Source organism: Gopherus flavomarginatus, chromosome 3 (genome assembly GCF_025201925.1).
Source record: "Gopherus flavomarginatus isolate rGopFla2 chromosome 3, rGopFla2.mat.asm, whole genome shotgun sequence".
Taxonomy (NCBI): Eukaryota; Metazoa; Chordata; order Testudines; family Testudinidae; genus Gopherus; species Gopherus flavomarginatus.
This window is the reverse complement of record NC_066619.1, coordinates 103,145,640-103,156,818: the sequence shown is the minus strand read 5'-3', so window position 1 is coordinate 103,156,818 and position 11,179 is coordinate 103,145,640. Positions and strand designations below refer to the sequence as shown.

The window sequence follows — 11,179 nt, the reverse complement described above, 5'->3', positions numbered from 1 at the left end:
CCCATGGCTCCCCTTCCCTGGGACCTGACCATACCCACAGACTGACCATTTTTTTTCTGTGTTAGTGGTGGAAACTTTACTCTTAACACAGATTTTCCATGTGATTTTCCTAATTGTTTTTTCTTTAGGTATTAAAAGAAAAAACTCAAAAAGTGAGTTCCACTCTCAATATTTGAAGTGCTGCTGTCTTGCAAAAAAAATGTAAATGAAGCAAGCAAGTCTCATACTTAAGAAGTACTTGGCTACATAACACTGGAATGCTGCCCTTCTTAACAGTTGCCACTGGAGCCTAGCCACATTTGGAGGAGAAGCAGAATGATCCCTTCTACTAGATCTTAGTTTTTTTAAATCACTTGAAAGCTATGTCTGGGTTGGTTTGGAGCACTTCAGGGGGGTCTAAGAAGTTTGGTAGTGTGGGACTGAGTAGAGGATCTCCTCCTTTCATCCTACAGAGAAAGCCAGAATAGACAAAGGTCAGGGGAGTATTATGGATCAGCTGTGAGACTGGCTATCAAATGCCACACTTCTATTGGAGAAAGCAAATGCCACTCTAGAACAAGAACAGCCTGTTGATTGCAGGAGAATCAAACCTCATTGGTTGGCAGGAGCCACTCCACAAAAGGAGATGGGATTGGTTACAGGCCACTTGGGAGGTGCTGGGTGAATGAATAGACAGAAGGTAGGATCAGGGCTGGCAAGCAGGCACTGCAGCTGGAGGGAACTTTTGGTTTAGAATGAGACACCAAAACCTGTGGTGGTCATTGCAGAGAGGGACCAACATGGACAACGCAGACTGGAGCCAATGGGAAGACCAAGACAATGCAGCAGGACCCCACTGTACCCCAGCTTCAGAGTGTCAGACACATCAGACTAACTCATAAGGTGGTTTGGGCTGGCTTGGTCTCAAGTGTGTGTAAAGATCTAGCGGGGTGGGGGTGTAGGCGGAGGGGTAGCTTCAAATGAACATACACCTAGGGACACTGGGGGCTGATTTTAGTCTAACACAAGAAAGCTCAGTTTCCACTGACTTCAGCTGGAGCTGTGCCGGCCCACTTTTGTGCAAGGTCAATTTGGCCTTCATTGTCCCAAGTCATGGTTTGATTTCACAGCCATACAGTAACTCTCAGTACTGCATAGATGAGACTGCATCAACATATAAAATAGTACATTTCCTATGCTAACCAGGTATCATAGATTATTAGGGTTGGAAGGGACCATCTAGTCCAACCCCCTGCTCAAAGCAGGACCAATCCCCAAATGGCCCCCTCAAGAGTTGAACTCACAACCCTGGGTTTAGCAGGCCAATGCTCAAACCACTGAGCTATCCCTCCCCCCAAGAAGAACATGGAGATTCTGGGAATTGAACCCAGGGCCTCATACATGCAAAGCATGTGCTCTACCACTGAGCGACATCCCCAGAGTGGACTTAATAAAGATATGTTTATCTCATCCCAGTATAAAAAGCACTGATATCATCCTAAAGTTTGTGATCTTAAAAAGGTCCAGGGAGGGGGGATTTTTAAGTGTATTTCTATGGGCCATAGATGTTTTCATAGATTTATAGGCAAGTGGGGACAATTAGGTTGACTCGGATCCTTTATTAGGAATGAAATGGTTGGGTTGAAGGCTAATTGTGTTTTGCATCTGCCACTTAATAAAATTTCATATCCTAGGGTTTTCATGTGACCAAGATTCATCACTGCTCATCATCTTGAATTCAGAATCCTTAGAAGCTCATGCAAGAACTAACAGTGTGACCTAAGTTTGTCTGATAAATCCCCTAAGGAATAAGGAGGGTGTTTTCATTTTAGTCAATCAATTTAAAACCAGGTTTACATTTTAAAGAGCCTAGGGGTAGTATTTAGGCATAGCTGGGTTTATTAGGGAAGCCACCTTGAGGATTTTGAGAAATGGGCTATGATTGTTATAACCAGGGGGACAAAAATCAGGTCAAGCGGAAATTGAATAAAATAATAGAATATTCAGTGAAGTCTTATGGGATAGAATCTCCATAGTGATACTTTCAGTTTTTTTATAGGCGCTTCCACTGCTTTGTTTGCTGCAACAGATACTTTTATCATTTACCAGACTTATAACTGCTGTATGAGCCAATTTTATATTATATTTAAAAACATAAATTCTGTTGAAGACATAGGGTCAGATCCTGGCCCATACGCTTTGTCCTCTCATGGCCTTCAGGCTCTCCCTCCACCCACCTACATAGCGATGGTAGAGGGGACAGTTAGCATAGAGCTGGTTATGTTGACTATGAAGTTACTTGAGGATTCCCCTGTAACATATGGAAAACATAGTTGTCAATTATTCCTCCCAACAATCTTTGGATGCACTGTAGTTGTAGCCCTGTCAGTCCCACGATATTAGAGTGAGACAAGATATTAGAATGAGACAAGGTAAGGGTCCAACTTCTGTTGGTGAGAGAGACAAGATTTCAAACAACATGGAGCTCTTCCTAAGGTCTGGGGAATGTACTCCCAGCATCACAACAAAATGCAAGGTGGAACAGATTGTTTAGCACAAGTAGTTAGCACATATTCTAAGGAACCATTCAAGGTAGAGTGGTCTGTTAAAGGACAAAAAGAGGGGGTTAGTGGGCTACAGATTGTTGTAATAAACCATAAATGCAATGTCTTTGCTTCGTTCATGATTTTTTAGTGTCTAGCAGAGTTCTGAATTTAAGCTCCCAGGTTTGTCTTTTGAAGATATCGTGCAGATTTCCTTTGAGGATGAGGACTGATCGGTCAGACATAGAGTGATCGTGTTGTGAAAAGTGTTCACTCACAGGTGTCTTTTATCATTTTTCTCGGTGAGTTCATTTGATAGTGTAGTGATTGTCTCACTCACATAGTTGTTATTGAGGCATTTGGTGTATATTGTAATAGGCATATATAGGATGCATGGATCTTGAAAGGTGGTTGTGGGGGGTGTTGATCATTGTAGCAGTGGAAATATGTCTGCAGGTTTTGCATCTGTTGTACTGGCAGGATCTAGTGCCCCTTTGAGTTGATGTGTCCTGGTTTGTGGGGAGCTTGCTTCTGATGATGAGCTTGGAGTGGTTGGGGAGTTGTTTGAGGCACTAACTAGTAGGGCATCTTTATTCAAGTATAACTCTTCTAAGATATGTCTACATTGCACAGTTAACCTGGATGACTGGCAAATGGGCCTGAGCACCAACATTAACCTAGCCTTGGTGCAAGCATTTACCCAGCAAAGTCATTCCTGTGTCCTCACTGTTTCTGCACTTGACTGTACATGGCTGGGGGCATATCCCCTGGTTTTTATGCTGAAATGTCCTAGGGTACTTTCCCGATCAATTGTGGGAGAACTTGACTGTTCTTTTGGAGGAGTTGTGGAAAGGCATTGGGAGGACTATCAGTGCTTGAGTGATTTTGGCCTGAGTCTTCACTGCAAAGTAGATAGGTGCAACTTCCAGGCCAGGTTAAACAGGAATCTGGATTCTAACCCATCCTCTCAGCCATGTAAGGTACCCATTAAAGCACCTCTAAACTCAGTCACTGGGTTTTCTGGGTGGATGGTAGGGAGGTTAAGGCTAAAACCCATGTAAGAGCTTTGGTTAGCTGCCTAGTGAAATCATACCTCAAGAGGAAATGACTTACTTCCTAACTCATGTCTGCTCAGAAGGAACTGCCTGTACTTCCCTCTAGCTCTGAGGATACACAGGAGGGTCACAGAGAAGTGCACCTCAAACAATACTCAGATATAGGCTATCATTGTAATGTAAAAAGAAGCTGTACCTGCATCTTATTGATATAAAATGCCCCTAAATGGCCAGAAAATAACTCAGATGTCCAAACATTTACACTTCTGTTACACATCGTGTTAAGTTGTATTTGCTAAAGAAAGCAGCAATAAAAGTTCATACTTAATCATTTTAAATTTTTCTATTTAAAAAAAAAAACACCTGGTAAATTAGCCCTTTTACAGTGTATTTACGGCTAGTCAAAGGTTTAAAATCCAGTTTAATTTATTACATAATTCAGCTTTTTCCTGTGATTCACCATGATTATGTCTGAAGAAGATTTTTATCATTTATTTAGTCTTATGTTTTATGATTTATTTTTCCTTTTTTAGGCTTACTTTCTGAATTGTGATTCCAATTGAGTAGGCAGCATCCAGACTGCTTAACTGACTTTGTTGTGTAGTTATCAGAAGAAAATTCCTCAGGTTATATTTATTTTCTATGCATGGTATTTTAATTGAAATTCTAGTGTTATTTCTTGGTACATCAGTATTATATAACAGACACTTAGATTAGGTCATATATTTGAATTAGGTTTCAGATAGACAAACTGGGTCAGCCAGCAGTTTACTTTAATTTTATGCTTTAATTTACTCTTTGAATTCACTGTTGCCTCAGGCTAATTTGTAAGCATAACCCGTGGTAGGGCATAGGTCTCTGTGAATATACACATCTCAGGAATATTCTAACACACACAGAAGGTCCCATTACCCACACAAATCTTTGTTCCTGGAAAGACTTGCCTTCAGTCAGATTACTCAGATGCTCACAGGACCAAGTCTTTGCAGCTCAGGCCTCGCTAATCTTTTAGGGAAATACTCCAAACATATATAAAACTTGTTCTCTACCTTATTGTTTTTTCCTTATTAATTCTTAATATTTTGGATTTAATTTAATCCTGGTTCTGGATCAGATTCTGAGTTTACTTTCACCAGTGTAAATCCAGGGTAACTTTACTAGATTTGTTTCAGGTTTAATGTAGTGTAGCTGAGGCCCCGGCATATTTTTTTTTATTTTTTTTATTTTTTTATTTTTTTTGGTATTGTGTGGGGTTTTCTTAAATCAAACTTTGTAAAAATAAATGCTAGCAGACATTCTCCAAATATGGGCCTGGAGCTCATGGGAAATATGTCTACTTAGCACATTTCATGATCAGGTCTAATGCTTGAATTAGTTTCTGATAACCCTCATGTGAACTAATAGAAATATTGTAGAAACAAAACATAATCTTTCAATCATACACTGCGATAGTACTTGCTATAGTGGTACTATCATCTTTATAACAAGAATAGGGGTGACTTCAATACCAAAATAGCTACTGTTTGTTGTTTGTACTGTAGTAGCTCCTAATCAGGATCAAGGCCCCTTTATGTTAGGTACTCTACAATAGCTTATAAACACAATGGTTGCCGCAAAGTTACAATTTATGTCCCTCAGCCTGTAATCTTCTCTGTATTGGCAGACCCTTAAACCCACCTGAAGTCAGTGGAGCTCAGCACTGATTCTAGATCCTTTCTGTAAGGAGCAGCTTACAGAACTGAGGCCTATTTTATGATAGCATGCAACAAGTGAGTATGGAAACCTTAGGGGCAAAAAGGAGACAGGCTAGGGATAACAGGAATGAAATTACACACTTACATAACCCAACAATTTACACAGCTGTTCAGTGGCCAATATTTGAGGTTTTTAAAGCACACGCACTGCAAACAGGGGCTCATTGTTAGAACTGGTGAGGGGAAATGGTATGGGGGAAGAGAATTTCCACAAACATTTTTTTTGATTGATCACTGACATTTCATTTTGATGGAAAACTTCCAACCATTTCTCCTTTTGTACTGATCAAATATTTGATTTTTTTCAACAATGTCTTTTATTGAGGTTTAGCAATATCAATCAAACACTAAGCAGGGAAGGCAAACTGAAAGAAGTAATATATAGCAATAAAATAATAACTGAAAATATTGGAAAATGATATTAGCTTACTCTTTGTGAGTATTTAAAAAAGGGAAAAGATAAATCCGAATTAAGAACTGAAACTCATATCCCAGAAGATATGACTTTCTAACTGGCTGAAAATGTTTGTGAGATTTCAACATAATTTTATAGTGGTGCGGAGTCCAACCCAGTCAATCCTCCCATCTGTAACATAAACCATTGGAGTCAATGGATATTAACTAATATCATGTTACAGTGGAATTAAACGTTATCCCTACCCAGGCAAGGTGACTAGGGCCAGGAAATAAAGTTCAGTTTCCTACCAGTGGTCATGTATCTCACTCTTATTATACTACCCACCTAAACAAAACAAACACACACAAAAAAACCCAACCCCCCTACAAACAACAAAACCTTTAAAGAAAAACTGGGTAAGGGTCCTCATGGGTATATCTACACAGGAATTAAACGTGCTGGTAGCCAGAGTCTGTAAAGAGGCAGGGTTGCACCAAATGTCTACACTGTAATTTTTAGCCCCGTGGCCTGAGCCAGTTGTACTGAGCCAGCCAAGGCTATGCCACAGGTCTTTTATTATAGTGTAAACGTACCCCATATGACCCCCATGCCCTGTAGGATCTGAATGCCCATGAGAACTCTAAATAATATGTTTAAATATAAAGGTTCAGATTTCAATCTCAGTTACACCAGTGTATCAGGGGTTTCTAAATAAAACACTTTTATGTCCAAATTACAGTGGAGTAACTGAGAACAGAATTTGGCCTGATGTAGGGAACAAATGGCTGATTCGCCTCCTCTGGAAGTGAATATCTACAACTGACCTTTTGGAGGAGCTATTCATATCTTGCAGGGAAGAACTGGTCCTGCAGAGAAGATTTACAAGGTTACCCAACTATATTTATGAATATTTTTCTCTATGTACAGACTTGGCCATATCCTTGGCTGATGTAAATTTGTGCAGCTCCATTTATTTCAATTTACAACAGCTGAGGATCTAGCCCATTGTATTTTGTGTTACATGCAAGCATATTTTCTTTTACCTAGTTTTGCCCTGACACCAAAATTCTGACTTTCTATCCATTTTCTGCACTTATTTAGGTCTTCATTTATTTCTGGTTTCTCTAGCTACTATGTATTTATCTGTAATACAGTGACGAGTATTAAAACCTGAATATTTATTGTCAATAGTACTTACATTTAACTGAGATATTTCCTATTACAAGTATAAGGAATGCAACAGATACCAACGTAAGGTTACATACAACTGTGTGGCAAACACTGGTTTTTTAACAGCACTCGTGAAAAAATAATAAAATTCTTAAATCACATAATAAATAGTTTCAGCATCAGTTAAGAAGTGTTCATGTAACTGAAGAAGGGGTACATACATAGATATCTAAATGTCTTGGAATTTTGAATTAAGCTGATGTGTAATTGCAAATATTATGAGTATGATTTTTCAATCCTCTCTCATATTTGCTGATACAACTTGTACCCACAATTAATTGCATCTGTAATTAATTGCCTGCACAAATGCTTGCATTTAGCAATTTGTGATAACTACCCAAATGCACTCACAAATCAGGCAGTTAAAAGTCTAAATCTTGGCATTTCTTCTCGCAATTAATTGTGAATGCAAAACTGCATCTATCAAAATGAAGCTAGGTTTAAAAAATTAGGCATTATATAGACTCATAGACTTTAAGGTCAGAAGGGACCATTGTGATCATCAAGTCTGACCTCCTGCACAATGCAAGCCACAGAATCTCACCCACCCACTCCTGTATCAAACCTGTGTCTGAGCCATTGAAGTCCTCAAATGATGGTTTAAAGACTTCAAGGTGCAGAGAATCTTCCAGTGACCTGTGCTCCACGCTGCAGAGGAAGGCGAAACCCCCCCAGGGCTTCTGCCAATCTGCCCTGGAGGAAAATTCCTTCCTGACCCCAAATATGGCGATCAGTTAAACCCTGAGCATGTGGGCAAGACTCACCAGCCAGACACCCAGGAAAGAATTCTCTATAGTAACTCAGATCCCACCCTGCTCTCACTTTCTCTTCTGTCTCCTGCTCCATGTCCATTCTGGTTTCTAACTCCTGCCTCTGATGCTTGGCTACATCCCTGACTATGAGTCTAGCGTACTCTTCAGTTTAGGCTTTGGCTTCTAACTCCAGTTCTAACCTTTGGCTTGGCTTCTCACCCCTGACTCTGGCTTCACCCTTGGACCGGTGTCTGATCCCTGGATCTTTGTTTGTTACTACCTGAACTACCACCACAAACACCAGGCAAGGTCCTGCTCCACTCACAAGGTAGGCTGCCCATGTCCTGGCATCTGACACAAGCTTAGTATGTATTGCTAATAATTGGTAGGATATCCCCTTCATCCTAACCAAGTATTTGATTTATTTTTGTAGCTGCATATTTTTTCAGTAGGTTTAATGTTTTCCAAAGCACCATAGGTCAAAAGAAGATTTAATGCATCTCTTTTGCATATGGCAAATGAATAAATGCACAGTTCAGCATTGCCAAGTACTAACGCATACATACACAGGTACAGTATGTACATGTTATGACTTCACCTGCAGACAACAAGGAATATTGAACTGTCAATACTTATTTGCTCTGAAAAGCCAACAAACTTGGCAAAATTCACATACCAAAAACAAACAAAACACTAACCAACCAACTCAAGGTCAGAAGATGCATGTTTAAAATAAATAGCTAGACCGAACTTCTACATTGGCTTATGACACCATTGTGATTCATCTAGTCATTTTTGCAGTTTGACTGTATTTCTTAAAGATGGTTGTGAAAGCTCAATGCACATATAATTGAAACAATAAGGAAAAAAGGCTCTTTTTTTATTCCAAATCTGAATACATTTTTGTGCAGTAAAGGAAAAATTACAACTGTTGTTCAGTTATTTAGTGTGTTATTGCAGCATTATATAACACAGTACATTTATTATTACAGACAGTGATTTTCTGTTTAAAGACTTGTCATAAAGTTGTGCATCAATTGTTATCATTTACTGTTTCCTGAGGTACATTACTTTTCATAAGATTTCATTAGTCCTGTACTCCCTAGTGTGCAAGTAGCCACATGTCTATCTGCCAAAATTCAGCTCAGAATAAAAAAGGAGGTAGAGAGGAATTCTTGATTCGGCTAAGAAAATGGTGCAGCCTCCTTTAAGTGCAAAAACAGCTTGGAAAAAATCTCCAAAAAAGACACACATATATCTGCAAGGGAAGGATTGTTTATTGGAAAGTATAATTCACCCATTCCAAGGTATTGATCTGATATAATGAAGCTGATTCTAAACTACAGTTATCACATAACTGTATATTATTAATTATCAGAGGGGTAGCTGTGTTTAGTCTGGATCTGTAAAAGCAGCAAAGAGTCCTGTGGCGACCTGTAGATGTCTGTTAGTCTATAAGGTGCCACAGGACTCTTTGCTGCTTATATTATTAATGATTGTATATATGCCTTGGTCCTGGGACTCTGCTGACCTTGGACAACAAACCATGAGTGGGGTGCAGTGGAGGGGAAAGGAGAGTGGTATATTAAATTGACATTACTCCATTGGACTTACACACCACAAGATGAAGTGATTGTTCATTAATATGTCCATCTCCACTGCTGCTTCCACCACTGCTGCCATTAGCTGTGATGCCATATTCCCAGGTTCCACCACCAAGCCCTGTCCTTTGTGATTTCACTGGGTAATGGGGAACCTCGCTGCTGCTACTGTTGCTTCTTCTGTGCTGTCTTATACCACAATGCTTTCCCCACTCCAGGTCCAAGACTCAGCCCCATAGACCAGCTTATCAGCCATTTCAGCTCTAGTGTTCACTGGGACAAAACACAGACATTCAACTAAGTCTGATCAGCTCTGTTTTTAAACGTTGGAGTGGGAGGGTCAAATGATATCTGAGACCTTTAAACACAGTCTACACCACCAGGTAAGAACATCTGCCTCCACCCCCTCTGAGTTTCACTTGGATTTAGCATCACTCTGCTTAGTGAGTGAGGTTAAAGCTAGGGTAACCCCCTCAATTAGAGAATATTAAGTACAGTTCTGCTCTCCTTTAGCCACTCAGTAAAGATAAAAACATTTCATTACCTCTGCTTCCAAGACTAAAGTGAATCAATAGACCCTAACCCATGGTCTGTGTGCTCTGTTGAAGACTGGATAAAGAACTCAACCTGTTCACAGGACACAGGCCTTCATACCTTTTACACCACAAATGGTGGTATTGTCGCACTGGTATGAAGAAGATTAAACAACGGGAAGGGGCAGAATTAATTGCTGATATTTGGTGGTGATTTAGGTGTTTTAGAATTTCTGTTTAGCAGGAAAGCAATTGTCTGTTGAAAAAGTGTGTGGATTCTAAATTTTCAACTAGTTCTTGTTACTGTGTATTTCAGACTGAAAATAAGGCAAACCTTTTAACTGTGAGAGTAATTAACCATTAGAACAATTTACCAAGGGTTGTGGTGGACTCTCCATCACCGACCATTTTTAAATCAAGCCTGGATGTTTTTCTCAAAGACATGCTCTAGGGATTATTTTGGATAAATTCTGTGGGCTGGGCTATCCAGGGACTAGATGATCACAATGGTCCCTTCTAGCCCTGGACTCTGCAAATCTGAGAACCCTGGTCTCCCACGTCCCAGGTCCATGCTCTAACCTCTGGATTTAAAATTATAAGGTAAGTTGCTTCTTCTCTGTTTTGTGTGGAGTGAGGCAGGTGCCTAACTCATTCCCGCAAGAAGTGGCTTAGGCACATAAGCTTCCTGACTCCAAGTGCCGGATTTTCATTTGTCGATTGCTAAACAGAGCTAGGCACCTCCCTTCAGACTGAATTTAGGTGCCTGCTTCCAAGAGAGGGGAGGGACTTAGCACCCACTCTTCTTGTCAACATCACTCAATGGCTAGTTTAAGCAGCCTAGAGTGCTGGCTTTTGTGGATTACATTCTTAAACACCTTTCTCCCTATTCATTATATAGGAAGCCTAGGTGCCTAACATGGCTTTGTGTAGATTGCAGTGTTGTTCCTGTGATTTTCTAGGCACCTAAAAGTTAGGTGCTGTGACACTCAGTGTTGCAACATCTAAGCCCCTTTCTGGATCCTGCCTTACTCATAAATAAACTCTTAACATCAGAAACAAAATATATCTGATGTGATTTTTTTAATTGAAATATATATCTTAGTTGTATGACATAGTGCTATGGGTTTTCAGTTATTTTTTTAAGAAAGGGACTACTTGCTTCTTTTTACTGATTCCCTCCCCAAGATAATAATTCAGTGATATAAACAGAATGGCCTATGTATAAGGTTCCTAGAATCATTTTATAGATTGTCAAAGCCTTCTCGGGGATTTAAATGTGTTACTTTAATGAAGGATATTCGTCTAAATCCCCTAAATGGGTTTGAAAACATCAAT

General features: G+C 39.8%; 1 non-coding gene across 1 annotated transcript; it reads right to left on the bottom strand.

Moving 5' to 3' along the window:
* Positions 1 to 1,345: 1,345 nt before the first annotated feature.
* On the bottom strand, positions 1,346 to 1,417 carry TRNAA-UGC (transfer RNA alanine (anticodon UGC)). Its single transcript has one exon. It is a non-coding gene; the product is annotated as a tRNA-Ala (tRNA).
* Positions 1,418 to 11,179: the final 9,762 nt, after the last annotated feature.